The 20,283-nt window shown below is 41.0% G+C and overlaps 1 long non-coding RNA gene across 1 annotated transcript; it reads left to right on the forward strand.

Moving 5' to 3' along the window:
* Positions 1 to 6,480: 6,480 nt before the first annotated feature.
* Positions 6,481 to 19,592, forward strand: LOC134485151 (uncharacterized). The gene is made up of 3 exons (XR_010063109.1): positions 6,481 to 10,570; positions 12,155 to 12,242; positions 15,257 to 19,592. It is a non-coding gene; the product is annotated as an uncharacterized LOC134485151 (long non-coding RNA).
* Positions 19,593 to 20,283: the final 691 nt, after the last annotated feature.

Raw genomic sequence — 20,283 nt, forward strand, 5'->3', positions numbered from 1 at the left:
GCTCTTCCAGAAGTCTTGAGTTCAAATCCCAGTAACCACATGGTGGCTCACAACCATCTGTAATGAGAGCTGATGCCCTCTTCTGGTGTGTCTGAAGACAGCTACAGTGTACTTATATATAATAAATAAATCTTTAAAAAAATTTTAAAAAATAAAATAAAACAAAAGAGTTTTTAAAAGCAAAGGACAGCAATGTTCTGAGGATCTTTTTGACTCCACAGCTAGAGTGAGTGCTAGAAATGAAAATTTCATTGGTTAGACGAAAGCCAAATTTCAAAAGCTCTTTCAACTGTACCACTGAACTACTACACCCTACTTAAAAATTTTTTAATTAAAACAAGTCCACTTGTTCTCACAGTTTTTTCCTTCATGTACAAAGTAAACATCTTGCACAGAACAGGCTGGAAACCAACATGCATTGAATTAAACTGGACGTTGATAATACAAAGTTATTATTTTTGGAGCTCACTTCATAGCTTAGCGTGGTCTAGAACTGTCCACCCTACACAAAAACCAGTTTTCTTGCCTTTGGGTCGACCAGTTTCTCCTCTTTCCACAGTTAGCTAAACATTTATTTTTCACTGATTCTGTCTCACTGTGCCTCGCTCCTGCACTCAGCTCCAGTTCTCTCTGCTCTCTGCTCATTCTGTTTCTCCTTTCGTGACCCTATCTGTCCTCACAGCCCACTAATCCCTGGAACACTGCCCAGCTGGGGACCGCTCTTTCACATGGATGGTTCCATTTAGCCAGAACTCCTCCCCCCTCTGATGCACTTCCTTCTCTGTAAGGAGCTGACAATCAGCAGACCTTTTCTGAGTCGGTAACTCAGGCTTAGCGCGGTGAGATAACAGTTGAGTTGTGAGAGAAAATCGGCTATTTCCAATTCGGTCTGTACCGCGTACATCTCTAGAGTATCGTTGGGCAGTGACTAAATGCCGTTTTCCACGTCAATTCAGCTAGCATTCTCTCTAATTTGTCTTTGCACATTGTCTCTGTTTGCTTTTGTTTACTGTTAACAGAAGCTGCAACAGTCATGCAGAAATAATCACGGACTTGGCCCGCAGAACACAGGGAGGAAGAGAAAGGAGAAATAGAAAACCTCTGTCATTTGACAGTTCAGGCCACATGAAAAACCACAACGCCTCTTTGTAGCTTAAAAGACACTTTTTAAAGAGGGCCGCAGTTCCTTAAATTGTGTAGTCTTTTAGTTGATGGCAAGTTAAATATTTTCATATTTCTAGCTTCGTTTCAGAGCATGCGAATACACTCGGTGAAATACTAAGACATAAAAGGGAAAACCTCTTCCGTTTGTCTTGGCTTTTGATAATGTATGCACCCTCTCTGGGTGGTTTAAGCGGTTTAGATGCATTCTATGAAAAGAGAGCTTTTACTGACAAAACTAATGTGATTATCTGAGGCAGTGTGAGAGGGATGTTGGAGCCTTAAAGAAAGAGAATCTGGTCTAAAAGCTCAATGTATCAGTTTAATCCTTCTTCTAATGGAGGGATGGAGAGACGGCACTCTGGAGAGAAGATTGGCCTTTTTGTTTTCTAAGACTGTCTTCTTCCCTTTTAAGAATTGTGTCTTTGCCCTACCTTCCTTTTATTCAAACACTTATCCTTCTAGTCACAGGCACCTAAGACTTTCAGGATAAGTAAGGATAAACTGTTATCCTTACTTTTTTGCCAATATTTGGCAGAAAGGGCAGACACAATGGGGTGCAGACCTGATCAGTCTAACATTGCACGAGTGTTTTACTTCCTACACCTCTTTATTTTGGCAATGAAGTAGCTTTGTAGCCCAAGCTAGCCTGGAACTTGTGATCCTTTGGTTTGTCCTCCCCAGAACTGAGGCTTGTCGGAACACACCTGGCTTTTACACTATCTTTGTACTTTTTAAGACATTAAATGTGCATTGGTGCTTATGCTGCATGTATGTTTGTATGAGGGAGTTGGATCCAATGGAAGTTGAGTTACAGACATTTGTGAGCTGCCATGTGGGTACTGGGAATTGAACCTGGGTCCTTTGGAAGAGCAGCTAATGTTCTTAACCACTGGGTGATCTCTCCGGCCCCTATTTCTGTACCTTTAAAAACTAGAACTATTAAAATGGACTTCTAGTGTTTTAAAATTTTTTCTCTTAGATTTATTTTTATGTGTGTGGTTTTTGTTTTTGTTTGTTTGTTTGTTCTGCTTGCACATGTGTATGTGCACTGGGTGCAAACCTGATGTCCAAGGAATTCAGAACAGAGCATCAGATCTTCAAAAACTGGAGTTAGGGACAGTTGTGAGTCAGTACATGAGCGTTAGAAAACAAACCTAGGTTCTCTGCATGAGCAGCAAATGCTTTTAATGCTAAGCCACCTTTCTAGTCTCTCTTTCTCGCTCTTCAAGTGAGTGCTTGCCTATACTAGGAAACAGAAAGTAAATTAACTCTGAGTCAAATGACTAGTACTGAGTCTGCTGTTAATGTATTTTAGTTTCCTTTAAAGTATTGCAAAGGTATTTAAATTTATACTGCAATAAAATGACTCTCAAGTTAAATTTTTCTTATAAACAAACTCAAAATATATAAAGATAAGCAAACAATTAAAAACATATTTTTATGATGATAATTGGGGAAGCTGGCCATGGTGACACAGGCTTGGAATCCTTGAGAGACTGAAGCAAGAAAACTACAAGTTTGAAGGTAGCTTGGGCAATTTGGTGAACGATTCTCTCTCTGTCTCTGTGTCTCTGTGTCTCTGTGTCTCTGTGTCTGTCTGTCTGTCTGTCTGTCTGTCTCTCTCTCTCTCTCTCTCTCTCTCACACACACATACACACACACACACACTCATAGGCACAAACATTCCAAACAAAGCTAACAACTCACAAATTAAGGAGCACGATGAAGGGAATATCTGTGTGTTAAGTCCTTTGAGAAGTGTTTGTTGTGTTGTTTTAGAGGCTCTTACTGCTTGCTTTCTCATTAAATCACACTCCTCCCCCCTGCCCTTGGAAGTAATTAACAGTGACCGATTCCTTGGCTAATATTTTGCAGGCTATCAAGATTAAGTTGAAGTATCACGTGAGATTGTATCAAAGTGACTTACAAATGTGACAGTTTCCTATGGCTTACCTTTGACTTGGTACTTACGTGCTTTAGGCACATCACACATCTGATTACAGAGTGTGTGCTACTTCTGCTGGAACCACCGTACTCTTGATTAGTCAAACAGTGCAGAGATTGTGCGTCCCCTTATCACAGCCATGCTTTCTGAAGCTTTGGGTATTCTAAGTAGAACATAAAGAGACTGTAGATTTGCACTTCCTTTATAAAAAGGAAGCTTGACAGGATCTAGTGAGAAGGCCTTACAATGTTTGTTTCCTATGAACCAGTAATTCCTGCAAGAAGTCATCTTGAAGTTATTAAGAATAAAGATTTAGCTATAGAGATATACAGGTGTGATGATAAAAGATTACCATGTTTCAGATGACTGACCTTACAGTTTTATCTGGTTCTCAGCTCTCCAGCCTGGCTGTTCCTCTGTGAGTTGCTTTACACTGGGAGTGCCCTTCTGAAAGGTTGCTGGTCAGAACCGAACCCTGTTCTCCCAGGAGCATCTGCCTTCAAAAGGGCAGTGACTCCATCAGCAGAGGCCAAGTCTCTGCCTGTGATGTTCCAGGGCTACAGAAACCTATGTATTGTTATCTGGTGCCAGCTTCCAGCCATGCTTGTGTCTTTTAAGAGACAATAACTGCTCTTTGTAGAGACGGGCTATTCATGGGGACTTCTTTTCTTTCCTCAACAGAGGCCCAGTGTTCCTGCCATAAGAAGGGCATCTAATGCCAGTGTGTGAGTCACACCCACTTGCCTGTGTTTTAGGTACTTGTACATCCGCTCCTTTTTTCTCTTGCCGAGCTTCATCATCCGCTGGCCTCACCCACCACACTGCTTGAAAAGAAGTCTTTCTTCTGCATCTACTCTGTAATTCCCTGCTGACCGGGGAAGAGATAAGTCTGCTGAAGGGGACCCGATTTAGAAAGGGGTGAGGGTCAGTTGTTGGTGATGGGTGGTCCAGTACATTCCATGGTTGGCTCTTAGCCTCTCTACTGCTTGGTTATTTGTAACTGCTGTACATCTTAGGGATGCTTTCTGAGAAAACTTCTGTTTTAAATGTTATGTGGCTTGAGTTCCCGTGAACAATTAAAGAATTTTCAGCGTAATAAATCACGGTTTTGATTTGGACCTTTCTTCAGCTGGCTTTTCCGATGGCTTTAGGTGCGACAGGTTTGTACTTTCAGTTTAGCTCAGATCCGTTTCATTATGTACACCTGGAGCATGGGCACAGTGTGTACTTATGACCTCACGGGTATTTTTTCTTTAAAATTTTTACATTTACTTATTTACAACTTATTTCTGTTTGTGTATGTGTGCATGCTCATGCATGTGAGCATGTGTGTGCATGAAAGCATGTATGTTTATGTATGCACTCGGGCACATTTAATCATGTGTGTGTGTGAGTGTGTGCATGGGTGTGTATGGTGTCTGTGGGTGTGCATGCTATGGCATGATTCTGAAAAGTCAACTTGTGGGAGTTGCTTCTCTCTTCTATTTTGTGGGTCCTTCAGATCTTCAGGTTTTATAGCTAGCTTCGCCCACTGTTTTTTTTTTTTTTTTGACCTCATAGTTTTGTTGTTTGTCATTGTTGTTTGGTTTGTTTTCTTTTTTAAAGTCAAGGTCTCACTGTGTAGCTCTGGCTGTCTTGGAACTTACTATGTAGCCGAGGCTGGCCTCAAACTGTTGGGTCCTTCTGCCTCTGCCTCCTTAGTGCTGGGATTAAAGCTGTGTATCATATCCATCTCTCACAGTTTTTTTGGATATTGTATTTTGTGATTTTTTTCTCACATCCAGGATTTCTAAAACTATAAGTCATCTTAGCGGACAGTCCTTGAATCAGGCTGATTACCTGGACAGGCTGAATTAGTGAGATCTGGGTACAATTGTGAAACTCTGCCTCAATGAATTAGATGAAGAGGGACTTAGGAAGACTCTTGATGTCAACCTTCAGCCTTTACATGTACCTACACAAATGTGCTTGCATATCCAACATAGATGTGTGCATCACACATGCGAATACACACACATACAACTGGAAAGAAAAGGCAATTCTCCATATTTGCTAACACACGACTTCTTAAAGTTGATTGTCCAAGAACACAAAGTACCAATTAATAGTCCATAGAAAAATTGTCTTGAATCGGCTGAGAGAATGATTCATTTGGCAAAGTGAATTTTTTATAAGCATGAAGACCCAAGTTTGATACCCAGAAACCATGTAAAAATCCTGGGTTTGTGCTTATAATCCCAGGGGCAGGGGAAGCAGAGGCAGGGTGAGATCTAGGATAGTCTTGCTTAACTGATGAGCTCCAGAACAATAGGACCCTCCCTATCTTACAGAAAGTGAACAGTGTTCTTGAGTATGAAACCTTTGGAATACATGAGAATGTGCAAACACACACACACACACACACACACACACACACACACACACGGGGTGGGCAGGGGAGAGAGAGAGAGAGAGAGAGAGAGAGAGAGAGAGAGAGAGAGGGAAACAGATTTTTCCCTACAATTTATTTCTTTTCTGTTTGGAATTTTCTTACCTTTTTCAGAAAAGTGATATTGCTGGATGATAGTCCGAGGCAGCATGGTGAGGGGGAGGGATACTTCCTTTCTCATTGCCTTTTTTCTTGACAGGAATGTGTCTCTAGCCCAGCCTTGGACCTCCAACAGGTCCTCTCTTTGAGGCAGAAGAATGGGAGTTCTTCCTTCCAGCCTTTTTCTCTTGACTAGTTTCTTTTTTTGATCTGATTTGCCCATTTTCAATATTTTTTCATATGCAGTGGGAAATCTCTTCAAAGTGTTAACAGGGTATGATGCAGAAAGAGTGGCTTTGTCATTGGAATTGTTCATAGTTTCACAAGGAGGCACTTTCCTACGAGTATAGCACAGTGGGTAGCATGTCTCTTTCGGAAGTAGAGATACATAGGAATAAATTTTGGTTTTACCCTTTGCTAGCTGGTGAACTGGAACAAAAGCAATTGAGTGTCTTCTAGGCAAAGAAGTATATAATAATCTGTCTGGTAGGTTAAGTGCTTTTGAGAATGAGATGATGTATTGGTTATAAACTCAAGGCATAATAATCAGTAGGCTTGGTAATGATTTAGTTATAATTCTATTTGTGAATTTTCTCTACCATTTTATTGCAAAATATTTCAAATATCTAAAAAAAGTTGAATAACATTGGGTATTGAACACCCATAAACATAACTTGAACATGTTAAAGAAAGACTCTATCACTGAACTACATCTCTGGGCCCTTACCTCCCAAATTTTATAAATAATTTTTAAGTATATTTGACTTATGACAAGCATATTCACTTAGAAATCTTTTTATTCTTCTTAATGTAATACATTTCAAGGTAAATCATAGACATCTCCCCCTAAATAATTAAAGTTTTGTATTTTCAACTAGAGTTCAATATTAGCTTATGATAGTTATTATTATCATTATTATTATTACCAAAATTATTATTACTGTTATTTTAGAGGCAGGTTATCAATATGTAGTCCTAGCTGTCCTGGAGCTCACTATGTAGACCAAGGCTGGCCTCAAACTCACAGAGATACACCTGCCTCTGCCTCTGCTGGGAATAAAAGTGTGCACTACTACACATGAGCCTAGTTCATGATGTGTTTTAAATAATTTAATTTAAAATATAGACTACTAGACTTTGTTTTGACAGTATTCATGCATGCCTCATTTTGGTTGCTCTCTCCCCCTCTCTTTCCCTATATCTCTCTGTCTTCCATCCCTGCTTGTTCCCTTCTGCTCTCAGTGTTCCTCCTTACAGTTATATATCACGATTCTTTTCTGAGGGGAACAGAAATCTACATATAGCAGAATCCACAGATTTTGCAGTAGTGTTATGTAAGTCAGTCTTCCAAGAAGATATGAAATATTTCTATACCTTGGAAAGTTTCCCATCTGTCCTCTGGGCTGTCTCCATTTTGACTTCTAACACAGAGTATTGCCCATGATTTTCATAAGTAGAATCTAGAGACTTATTATAGACTGATGACAGGAGTGTTTGTGAGCTCTGTGGTGCATGACATGTCTCTGATCATACCACAGATGTTGGAACTAGGAGCTGTGTTTCTTCCACAATAAATTTTTGTAAAAGTATAGCCCTTCCATAAAAATGAAAAGGAATGTATGGGCACAAAAGAATAACAGTGGTGAGGAGCCAAATTTTGTTTGACCAAAACGAAACCTAATACTTAGTATACTAATTAAAAAAAACCAGTCCTTTATTCAGCAGACATTTAGCTATCTGAGACCGTCCTAAACACTGTGGCAGACATTGTAGAATCAAATGAATACAGATAGTATTATAGGGGTTGTGATAAAAATAGAGAGTATGGTACAGCACCAAGGAGGGCACAGTTTGGCTCTTTCAACCTTGGAAACAGATAAGGAAGATCTCAGAGAGGAGGGGATATTTGAGCTGGGTATTATAAAGACCAAGATGGCCAGCCTTCATATAATTAAAGAGTAAGAACAGAGATTTGAAGATGAGCAGAGGAGTGAAGGAGTGTTGTGGGGAATAGTTTTCCTAAACTAGAAAGGCTATATAGATTAAGCTCAAGTGAAAAGTATGTAGGGCTTTACACAACATGTGAATGTTTGCATTATTTCTGCAGTGCAGGGAGAATTTAAAAGATTTATTTGTTTATGATGTTTGCTTAGGAATACTATACTCAAGAGACTGAAAAACTTAAAGAAATAAGAGAGATTTGCTTTTGGTTGTTCTGGAAGTCACTGTAGAGCCTAGCCTAGCTTCATACCATACTTGTGTCTCTGCCTCTAGTGTTTTGATGTTACAGGCATATGTAGCCATATCTAATTTTAGTTAGATGTTTAAGAGTGCCTTATGATCAACTTATAAGCACATTTCTTCTTTGTGTTATTGAACTATAATTTTATATTATCTGACTCTTCCTCTGTTTATCTTTCTGATATGACAGGCAGTATGCCAGTATCTGACAAATCCCTATATATCTGACTCCCTGCTTGTTATAAAGCTGTGAATGTATATTATAATTACTCAGGCCAGTCCAGATGCAGTAACATTTCTGAAACAACTGCTGGCAATTTGGGATCCTGGGTTTGGGGCTATCAGGTAATCATGCGTGACTCCTGGGGCAGTCTTTGCCCTTTGCTGGTACAGTTGTGCTACAACAGAGAACAGAAATAGTTTGTCACCTAACTTGCATTCATGTGTAGATGCTGTTGCATTATACCATGAGACTACCAATGAGTTTTTCATTCTCTCACCCATTCAGCAGACACACAGTGAGTACTTATCATTGAGCAAGCTCTCTTTATGCTTCAAATCTAAAGTCATACACAACATGACTCACCAGCAAATAGAGAAAAAGATAAATACATTAGTACTATAGTAGACTTTCCCAAGTCCTGGAAAGGAGGCATTATATGGATATGTGGAAGAAGTAAAATCTCACTGGACTCTCTCTGTGTCAGAATTCTTTTACCTGCACAGTAAGATTAATAATGGTGATGGTGGTGTTGGTGGTGGTGTTGATGATGATGTTTTTCTTCTACGGTTGTCTTGCAGATTGAGAGTTCTTCCTTGGCATGCAAGCCTACACACCCATTTGTTGTCCTTTGTCAGTGCTTCCAAGATGTAACACATTTGATACAGAGTTAACCAAGTCCGCATCAGAGTTGGCTCTATGTACATCTGACTCTGATATCACATTTTTCATGTCTCCCTAGGTTGTCAACTATTCAGCTGGCAACCAGTTAATTAAAACATTCACCAAGGGCTGGGAACATAACTCAGTAGTAAAAGTGCTTGTCTGTTATGCAAGAGGCTGTGTTTCATGCCTAGTACTGGGAAAATAGTTCTGGAAATCTGTGAATGCCAACACATACATCTTCATTAGTGCTGTGGTGGAATTCTTTGTATTCTCTCTCTCAAACAAGAGTCAGATTGGGCTCTCTATACTCACACCCAGTGGTGCTGAAGATTGCTGCCAGCCTGGCTTAATTTAAGCCTGTGACTTTAGACTCAATGCTATTTTCAACCCAAAGATGCCCGTTTCCAAGTAAAAGGTGAGACCTTTGGACAGAAAACAGATTATCTTCTACTGGTTTAATTTTTTAAAACTGTGTTTCTCATTTTCAGTTGGACTCTTCAAAACTATACTATTTTGTTCAGCTGTGTAAAGTGGTTGTTGGAAGCTAGAAACATTGGAAGGGCATTGAACACTGAGAAGGTCTCTGGACTAGCTACTGGGTCTGACTTCATCATTAGTTCTGCTGTCACAAAATATCCAAGACTGGGCAATTTACAAACAGTGTAAACTTATTTATCACAGTTGTGTCAGTGGAAATCTAAAATGAAGGTTCTGACAGGTCCTGTATCTAGTAAAGGCGTGGTCTCAGTTTCTAAGATGGCACTTGGCTGGCCTGGCACTCACAATGTAGACCAGGCTATCTTCTAACTCATAGAGATCTGCCTGCTTCTGTATCCCAAGTGCTGGGACTAAAGGAGTTTATCAGCACATCTGGTTTTTTCAGCCTTTTGATGATATTGCCAACGTAAGTCAATTACTTCCCCAAAGGAGCCACTTCTTGTTACTACTAATCTATTACTGGTGGAGGTGGAGTGCTCACACAGGTATGCCAAGCACTGAGACTCTAGGCTCATCTCTATTCTACCAGAGGAGGAAGAACTTTGCCAGTTTAATTTCACTCCTGGAGGTTATCTTTAGGGACAATTTATATGTTTCTTTTAACATCCAAGACTTTAAACTTATAACCTTATAAAAAGCCAAAGATTAAATGTAACTAAATGGAATCTTTATCCTTTGTCTGAATGTTTAATATATGAATTTTGGTCAAATACAATCTCCTTTCGTACTGGATTCAACTACTGCAGATAATTCTTTTAGTCACTTGTTCACCTGCTTATACTATTTAAAACTGTCATGAGCTTCATCTTCGTTTCTGAGAAGTGGGGGGCAGAGTCTGCGAAAGACATTTCAGAACTAGAGCAGAACTCAGTGGGCCTTCATAGCTATAAAGAGTGGTGAAAGAACCCCAAAATTTGGGGAGACTCTCGCTCCAGTCTCAGGATGGCGGCGTGCCCCAGGACACTCGAGAAGCCGATCTTGATGTAATAACAAGAGGCAGCTTTATTAACGAGATCTCGGACTGACACCGAGGTCTTGGGCCGACAAGCATCTCACGCAGGAGATAGAGGAGCCGACCACGAGCCTCTTCAGGCAGGGGTTTATATAGGGGAAGCCAGGGGATTTCTCGAGGTTACACAGGATTGGCTAATTCAAAGAACTCACAGTTATTTTTGGCGCGGGATTACATCAGCAAAGAGTACAGTGCTATCTAGCTGCTCAGCAGTGTGGGTAGGGTGACTCATCTCACTCAGCAGGGGGATGACCCATCCTCAGGGAGTGAAGGAAGGGGAGGAGGTGACTCCAGCCGGTGAGCCCTATCTCAAATTCTCTCAGGCGTGTTCGGACTTTGTTTTGAAAAGAAAATTATACGAATTCTAGGTTTAAAAATATAAAATTAAAAGAGTTAGCCCCAAAAGCCACAAACTCAGGGCTAAGCCCTGCCGCCAGGAATAGCAGGCCATAAAGATAAAGGAGCACAGGAAACACTGTCCAGGCAGGACTGACAAGCCATAAAGAAAAGGAATGCAGGAACCAGCCTGAGTTAATGGGACTGATTCATGGGACGTCTGACAGAAAGACATCTCCCCACAGCTCACTCAGGGCCATCCTCCAGACCCTGATAAGCCCTTGACTTCTAACACGTACTCTTTCTGCTTTGTTCTCACTGCTATGTTTGAATGAGCCAATTGTATGTAACCACGCCAAAACCCCCTAGCCTTCTCTATATAACCCTCTGACTTTTGAGTTTCGGGGCCGACACCTCTGTCTCCTGCGAGGGATACGTGTCGGCCCGGAGATCTCTGTAATAGGTCTCTGTAATAAACCTCGCCTTTGCTTATTACATCCAAAATGGTCTCTCTGTGTCTGGGGTCCGCGATTTCCCAAGACTTGAGTAAGGGTCTCTCTGCGTGGGATCTTTCAGTTTGTGACTAACTTTGAAATTTAACTCTTCAGTGGCTTTCGTGGAGAATTGCACAAAAGGAGCTTGTCTCAAATGAAATGACGTATGTCAGCTGATGCTCAGTTTTGTCATATGAAAAGCAGTAACACCTCAGAGCTGTTGTCATGTTTAAATGAACTAATGGAAGCTAGACCCAGTAGTACAGGCCTTCGAGTCCCTGCCACCCAGGGGGTTTAGGCAGCAGGTTTGTCTACTTAGCAACTTATCGAGACCCCATTTCAGAAAAAAATAAAGCTAAATAAAAGTTAACCCAGAAAATTATTAACCACTCAGACTCAAACCTGGAAAATACATGTGTGTAAAAAGTAAAATGAAGTCTACTGTCTCCCAAGAGCTTCATATCTGTATGGTGATCCTATCCAACCCAGAACAGACCCACAGACCCACAAACACTCTCACAGACACACTCAGACACACACACACACATACACACAGACATTCACAAATACATAAGAGACACATACATAGACACACATAGACTCACTTAAACACAGACACATACAAAGACACACACACAGATGTAGACACATACAGACAGACACACAGACACAAATACAGACAGACACACACAGACACATATGAACACACACACAAAGATGCAGTCACACACACACATACATATACACACACATACACATACCGACAGACAGACAGACAGACAGACAGACAGACAGACAGACACACACACACACACACACACACACACACACACACACACACACACAAAAGTCTGGTGGCTGCCTTGACCAAAAGTTCAATATGAAATTGTTGGATTGGAGATTTTCCAGTTAAGATTTGCAGTTAAAGGGCCAGGTGCAGCTTGGGTATCTTTTTCTTCTTGCCATAATTAAATGCATGGCCTTGGGTGCTAATGTATGGAACTGAGAAATAATAGTGACTATCTAACATAGTTATTTAAATTATAAATAGATCGCCATGGAAATAACTGCCATGAGGACCGAGGTTTGATCTGTACTGTTGTCTGCTGAACCTGTTCTGCTGATGAGCTCGACATGAGGTAGGTGGTCATAATCATTAGCTGGGGAGCGGGTCTTAGTAGTAAATAGAGCTTTTACAGCCCTACTTTAGCGATTCCTCTCATAGCATGGTGGTTTCCTTTGGAGGATTCGTGTTTTCTAAAACTCACAGGTTATTTCACCAATGGTGATTCTTGGTTATTTACATAGAGATTTAGAAGGGACCCTGTGAAGAATTAACATCATTTCTCAGGCAAGAAATTATTAACAGTGATTAAGGGAGACTGGTTGTTGGGGATTTTACCCAGGTATCTGGAGTCTTTCAGGAAAACAGTACTTTATTTTTGGATTTCCCGTCGGCTGGCATAGCTTTCACACGTCTGAACTGAGAAAGTCAAGTCCAGGCACATGCTAGGTCTCTCAGCAGCTGCAAACACGGTTGCTAAGTCAGCAGGTGCTTCAGAAGACCTTTTAAATCAGAAGCACTTTGCTCTTCTCTGCAGCAGGGACTTTTTTGTTTTGCAAATAATGGAGCATTTCCTGTCTGCTTTAAGTCTGTCAAAGTGCAGCAAAGATAAAGACTATTTGTTCTTTCAAGAAAAACCAACCTTTATTTTTAACAAAACCAGTAAAGTGTGCTTTGGGAGTAACTGTTTTACCCCCAAGAATGATGTTATTAAGTTACAGCGAAGCCTCCCCCAACCTCCGCCACCTCCCTTAAGAGAAGCATGTGACGGAAAGGGAATTTAAAGTTGTATTTCAAATACTTACCATGCCTGAATGCTTATTTTCTAATTCAGTTTGTAAGTGAGTGTATCTAGAAAAGGCTGACAATTAGTATTCTGATTAGATGTTTATGAGAAGCAGTTTTGAATCCGTTTTCATGATTTGCCCACCTCGTGAAGGCATTACCCCACCCATGTTTACAGTAGATGGTAATAATGGGAAGGCAGGACATTTGTGTGCCATGTTACAGGCCGTGTGCCCTTTTGCATGTGTGTTACTCAGCTTCGTCCTCTTAACACTGTGTGAGAGAACTTTTTAAATAATTTCTTTTGTATGGTATGCACAGGAATTAAGGTTCCCGTAAGACAGGTAGCTTAGTAAGCTTATAGTGATTTAAACTTATAGTGATGTTCTTCCTACTACTGCGTCCAGCAGAAAACCCGGGAGTGCATTTACATTAGTCTTTATGTGGACTCTGATCTGTGTTAGCAAGCTCTGAAGAGCTCTTGTGTTCATGAACCTACAAACATTTACTCAGAGACCCCATGGGGAACGTCTGCTGTGAGACAACAGATAATTTGATACTTAATTTCTATAAATATTAGTTTGGTACCTACTATGAGCCACATCTGGTTCTTGAAAGAAGAGACAGAACAGAAAAACCTCAAATCCTCAATCTTGTAGGACCCTGATTTAACAGGTAATAAAACAGGGCAGTATCTATCAATAATGTTTGTGCGTATTACAGGGATACTTTTATTTATCTGATAATGTGATTTTGAAATTTTGCATTTCAGATTTTGTTAAAATACCAGAAATATGGAGTACACATTAAACAAAAGTTAGAACACACACACACACACACACACACACACACACACACACACTCACACACACATTTCACACAGTAGGTAACGATCTTCCAAGAGGTGAAAATAAAGGGGGACACTGGAACGAGTGAGACGGCTCAGCAAGTCCAGACACATGCTGGCAGACCTGATGTCTGGGGACCTGAGTTCAATTCCTGGAACCCATGTGGTGAAAGGAGAAAACCAAGGCCTGCAAACTGTCTTCTGACCTCTATATTCACACATGTGCCCTGTGGTAGGCGTGAGTCCCCACACCTATGCATGCTTAAATAAATATTATTTTGAAAATCTCTTAAAGAGCAATGTGATCTGATGCTTACAACGAGGTATTTCAGTGTAAATTTTTGTCTTAGATTTCTGAGTTTTTATGTCTCAACCCAAAATTGTAAAGTTACCTGAAGCATTTAAGTATCATGAAGGGTGTGTGTGTGTGTGTGTGTGAGAGAGAGAGGGGGGGGAAGGGAGGGAGGGAGAGAGAGAGAGAGAGAGAGAGAGAGAGAGAGAGAGAGAGAAAGAGAGAGAGAGAATTTTTTTCTGGTTGACACAAACTTCCTCATCTGAGAAGAGGTAACCACAGCAGAGGAATTGCTTTGATCAGATTAGCCTGTAGGTATATGTGAGCCACATATTATTGATTGCTAATTGATTGCTAATTGATATGGGAAGAGGACTGGGCATTTTAAAGAAGTTACAACTAAAGTGGATGCTATGGTTTCCAAGTACCAAGCTGTTTGTGTGGTAGCACATTTAACGTCAAAGCTTCAGAATCATTTTTTCTGATGTTGAGTTTATTAATGTACAAATTACTAAATGGAAATTGAAATTATAGCAAACTCAAATTAAGGGAAACATTTCTTTGTGTTTCTACACTCTTGCAAAAACAGTGTCTCACGAACTGCAAAAAGTTGTTTTGACTTCTAGGTCGTTTTGACACAAAAATTTGAAAACAGATTTCAAAGTTTCTGGAAAAAGTACTATGACTCAGTTTTCAGTCCACATAGACATATTTCCTGTCAACTTTCAGACGGTGCATGGATCTGTAGGCTGACACTCAGTTAAGGAACATCCCACCGTGTGTTTATGAGACTTTCGGGGTACTATTGCCCACCCTCCACTGTCACCCTTGATTGCCTTGTGTTAGCACATTCAGTCTTCTTTGGTTCTGGGTTTGGGTGGAAATACTATGAGACTGGCACATCAAGAAACTTCTTATGTGACAAAATAGATACAGCTTTCCAAACTGTTTCTTTCTTTTTTTTTTTTTTTTTTTTTCGGAGCTGGGGACCGAACCCAGGGCCTTGCGCTTGCTAGGCAAGCGCTCTATCACTGAGCTAAATCCCCAACCCTTCCAAACTGTTTCAATGTTCAGCTTTATGCATGAAGAATATCTCTCATATTTTCTTTGAGTACAGTCATAAAGAACTGACAACCTTACTTTTTCTTGTCTCCCTCCCTCACAGCAATGGTGACCTAGACCCGTGGTCAGGAGATAGAGTTACTGAAGATCTCTCTGATACTCTGGTGGCAGTCAGCATCCCAGAGAGGGTCCGTTATTTAGATCTGCGATCCAGCACCCACATAGATCCGCCATCCTTGCAGATAGCTCGCTCGGTGGAAGTCAGACACATGAAGCAATGAATCTCAACTTTCTATGGCAACTACAGAAGGCATCCCTGAGCAACTTTTAAATATCACCATTTTTACTCTCCTTTTTTGTTCCCTCCACCTACGTACCCGTATTCACTTTTATTTTTTTAATATGTAATTACTTTCTCTCATTTTATTTGTTGGGTCAAGGTTGAGACACAAAAGAGTGACAGGGTAGGCATAGCCATCCCACCTAGGTGACTCCTCTGGTTTCACTGTCTTTGTGTCATCATGGCAGCTCACAGGCCATCAGAACTGGCGTGGTTCCTCACTGCCTTTCACCAGAGGGAGAACCCTTCTCTCACCAGCGGGGACGCCTCCTTGGTTTTGAAGCTGAAGTCTCTCTGGCCCATTGTAAGCCCCCATTCGTGCACAAAAGGGAAGGCAGAAGCTCGATTCAAAACGCTGCAGCTGCCTCTGGTAGGATGTGGGATGCCAGTCCAGGAAACAGGGCAGCTTCCTTTGAGCCCAGAGTGACTCTGAACTGGGCGGCCATAAAGAGCCAGGCAGACCTACCTGTGAGTTGCTCCAGTCTCCCTCCAGCTGTTGGGAGGTCAGTGTGCCTGGGCTGGCTGCTTTTGGAAAGTCCTTTATCTCTTTCCCACTTGGCAGCTCTCCTTAGTTCTGGGATATTTGCCACCGGTAGTACTGCCAGGAAGGAATCAGGCCTTCTCCTGTTCCATTTCTCTTTGTTTCAAGGTCAGTTTTGTGGTAATTTACTTAAAATATGCCAACTTAGGAAAATCGCTGTTTGGTCTTTCACTTTAGATGGGAACAGGCTCGACGTTGTGGATAGTTCAGTAGAAAAGACCTTTAAATTAGATGAGTAAGCTATTCAAAGATCAGAATGTAGTGCCGGTTGTCTTTAAAAAATATTTTGTCTTCTGATGATCGTTGCTACCAGAATCATTAAAGCCTTAAGCATCAGGATACCAAACAACAGGTGAGGTGGGGACTTTCTTGTATGGCTTTCAGAAGACAGAGTAACTCATGCCGGCAGCATATTTGACATTAATAAATGGCAGAGCCTTCCCATTTCCCAGGAGTTGGGACTTTCACTGAGACTTTTCTTTCAAGAGGCTTTTCTAGGATGGGAAATAAGGTCGAATTCAAGCATTTCAGAGGCACACAGAGACAGTTTCTTTTCTGCCGAATAAGGTTTTTTCCCCCAATTTCTTTTTTATTTCCTCAGTAAATTTCTTTTCCCCTGTCTTTGGGAACATATAATGCCTTTTTAAAAAGGATACTTGGGCTTGGTCATTTCAAAACCAAAATCTCAGTTAGGAGATTGCTGTTTCCCTTCCCTGGCATCCAGAAAAATCCGGGTCTTGGTTTGGAAGCCTTTAGTTCTCACTCTAATGAGCTGACCTTAGAAACAATTTGAGTAGTACTTTGTCTCAGCATCTGAGAACTGTCTTTTGGGGTAGATATTCAAGTTAAGACAATACTAGCATTTGTCTACTAAGAAGTTATATAGAACACCAATGAGGCTTTAATACAGGGCATTCTTAATTTTTATTTGAGACTTTTAGCCCATTTCTTTTTACTTATTTAGAATCCTTAAAAAACTTTTGAAATGTCATTTAGTATCAATTGTTCGGAGGCATATTTTTCTGAAGAAATAAGTTTTAAAACAAGAAGGCTTTTTGATTTTATATTGTACTATATAAAGTTAGCCTAAGTGTATTGTATTAAATTTTTATTTAAGTTGAAAAGCAATACATATCAAGTCTTATTAAAAATGGCTGGGCATGAACATGCCATCTCAGCGCTTAAGATGCAGAGACAAGAGAACGTGCTTGCAAATTCAAGGTCACCCTTGCCTATGTAGTGACTTCCAGGCCAGCCAAAAAGCAAAGTTGACTCAAAACAGACAAACACTAAATCTAAAACACCAAACAATAGCCAACATCCCAGCCCCCAAAAGGTTCTTTTTGCAGTGTTTAGTATGTTTCTTTAGTCTTTTTATTGTAAAAAGTTCTTAAACCATATACTAATCATAGTGGGTTATGATGTTGTGATATTTCTCCCAATGTTCTCTTTTCTTCTTCATCCCATTCCTGCCTATCGGGTTTCACTGGGGCTTCTCACAAGAGCATAAGCAAGAGGATTAGTTTGTTTCTTTAACAAGAGCATAGGCAATGCCTCTCCCTCTCCCAGCTACCATTTAATTGTCTATGGATCTTCTGGGAAGGGTAGAGTCTCATGAACCTCTTCGCCAACCAAGTCAGAATGTTGATGGGCCCAGTCTTGTGCATGACTGGTGCGGGCAATCGCAGCTGCTGAGAGTTCAAGAGTATAACTGTCATGCAATACTTGCGAAACAGCATTGTGCATCACTCCACTCCTGGCTCTGATGTGAAGGGATGATACAGATGTCGCACTTACAGGTGAACACTGAGCTGCTGTTTATGCTCAACACATAGATAAGTTCTGAGTCTGTACAATAACTGCTGTCTCCTGTAGAAAGAAAGTTTTCTTGCCAAAGTGCTTAAATCAGCACTAGTTTATAGGAATAAACAGAAACATCTAGAAAGCAATTTTATGGACATATAATGTCACTTTATCAAAATAGCAGTGTCAGCTTCCCGCTAAGACCAGTGTTCTCCCCAATCATGGACCTTCTACCAAGTTTACAGTTGCAAATCCACTCCTGTTGAGCAGGCCTCAATCTCAATAAGAAAATGGCTGGTTATGCTCCAAATAGTCATGCTACTACTAAACTTGTTGGCATGTCTGACAGCTTACTGATACTCACAGTGATGTGCACCTGCAGCCCTGGGTTCAAGGACAGCCTGGCAACAAACTGATAATCTTTGTAAGGAAAAGGAGAAAGCTTGTTTAAAGAGTTTGTCCACATTTTCTGTATCTATTCCTCTGTTGAGGGACATCTGGGTTTTTTCCAGTTTCTGATTATTATAAATAAGGCTGCTATGAACATAGTGGAGTGAACATAGTCCTTGTTATATGTTGGAGCATATTTTGGGTATATGCCCAGGAGTGGTATAGCTGGGTCCTCAGGTAGTACTATATCCAATATTCTGAGGAACCTCCAGACTGATTTCCAGAGTGGTTGTACCAGCTTGTGGTACAATTTACACAATGGAGTACTACTCAGCCATTAAAAACAATGACTTCATGAAATTCACAGTCAAATGGATGGAACTAGAAAATATCATCCTGAGTGAGGTAACCTGGTCACAAAAGAACACACATGGTATGTGCTCACTGATAAGTGGATATTTAAAAAAAAGCTCAGTGCCCATATGAAGCTCAAGAAGAAGGAAGCCCAAAGTATGGATGCTTCAATCCTTCTAAGAAGGGGGAACAAAATAATCATAGGAGGTAGAGGGAGAGAAGGACTTGAGAGGGAGAGAGGAAGAAGATGGAAAAAGAAGGGCAAGACCAGGTATGGAAGGAGATGGGGGAGATGTACAGAGGTTCAGGAAATTGAACAAGGGTGTGTAGTAGTGGGGGATGGGGAACTGGGGGCAGCCACTAGAAAGTCCCAGATGCCAGGAAAGCAAGAGGCTCCCAGGATGCAACAAGGATAACATTAGCTGAAATACCCAACAAAGGGGAGAGAGAACCTGTAAAGACCATGTACAGAGGTTAGGCATGGCCCTAATTAAGAAATGGGACCACCCACCTATCTCAAAAATATTAACCCAGAATTGCTCCTGTCTAAAGGAAATACAGAGACAAAGAGTGAAACAGAAACTGAAGGAAAGGTCATCCAGAGATTGCCCTACATGAGGATCCATCCCATATGTACACACCAAACCCAGTCACTATTGCTGATGCCAAGAAGTGCTTGCTGGCAGGAGCCTGATATTGTCTCCTGAGAGGCTTTCCCAGAGCCTGACCAATGCAGATGGGGATGCTTGCAGCCAACCATTGAACTGAACATGGGGACTCCAATGGAGGAGTTAGGAGAAGGACTGAAGGATCTGAACGCCATAGGAAGAACAGCAATCTCAACCAACTAGACCCCACAGAGCACTCAAGGACTAATCTACCAACCAAGGAGTACACATGGAGGGACCCATGGCTCCAGCTACATATGAAGCAGAGGATGGCCTTATTTGGCATCAGTGGGACGGGAGGCCCTTGGTCCTGTTGGAATTCATTGCCCCAGTGTAGGGGAATGCTAGGGTGTTGAGGCAGGAGTGGGTGGGTGGGTAGGAGAGTACCCTCATAGAAGCACAGGGAGGGGAGATGGGATAGGGTATTTTTCAGAGGGGAAACTGGGAAGGGTGATAACATTTGAAATGTAAATCAATAGAATAATCAATAAAAAGAAATTAATAAAAGGAGGGCTTCCACAAGATCACCTCTGAATTCATGAGACAGGAAAGACAGACACAGAATATGAGTAAGTTTTGTTTGTTTCTTCTTTAGTTATCTTAGAGGTAATGAGTACACTAAAGAAAATTTTAAGGTGCTAAAGTTCTTTTCAGCAATTAAGGGTACTTGGCTTTCTTTTCTTTCTTCCTTTCTTTCTTCCTTCCTTCCTTCCTTCCTTCCTTTCTTTCTTTCTTTCTTTCTTTCTTTCTTTCTTTCTTTCTTTCTTTCTTTCTTTCTTTCTTTCTTTCTTTCTTTCTTTCTTTCTTTCTTCTTTTAGAGAGAGTTCTTTCCATCATTTGTGTCAGGCATCTCACAATCCTGTAACTCCAGCTTTAGGGGATCAGAATCAGATGCCCTCTTCTGGTCTCCATAAGAACCTGCTCATGCTCGTACTCTTGTACACACACACACACACACACACACACACACACACACACACACACACACACAAGCATTCACCCACACTCACACACACAAATAGGCACATACACAC

The sequence above is a fragment of the Rattus norvegicus genome, chromosome 1 (assembly GCF_036323735.1).
Source record: "Rattus norvegicus strain BN/NHsdMcwi chromosome 1, GRCr8, whole genome shotgun sequence".
NCBI classification, from domain to species: domain Eukaryota; kingdom Metazoa; phylum Chordata; class Mammalia; order Rodentia; family Muridae; genus Rattus; species Rattus norvegicus.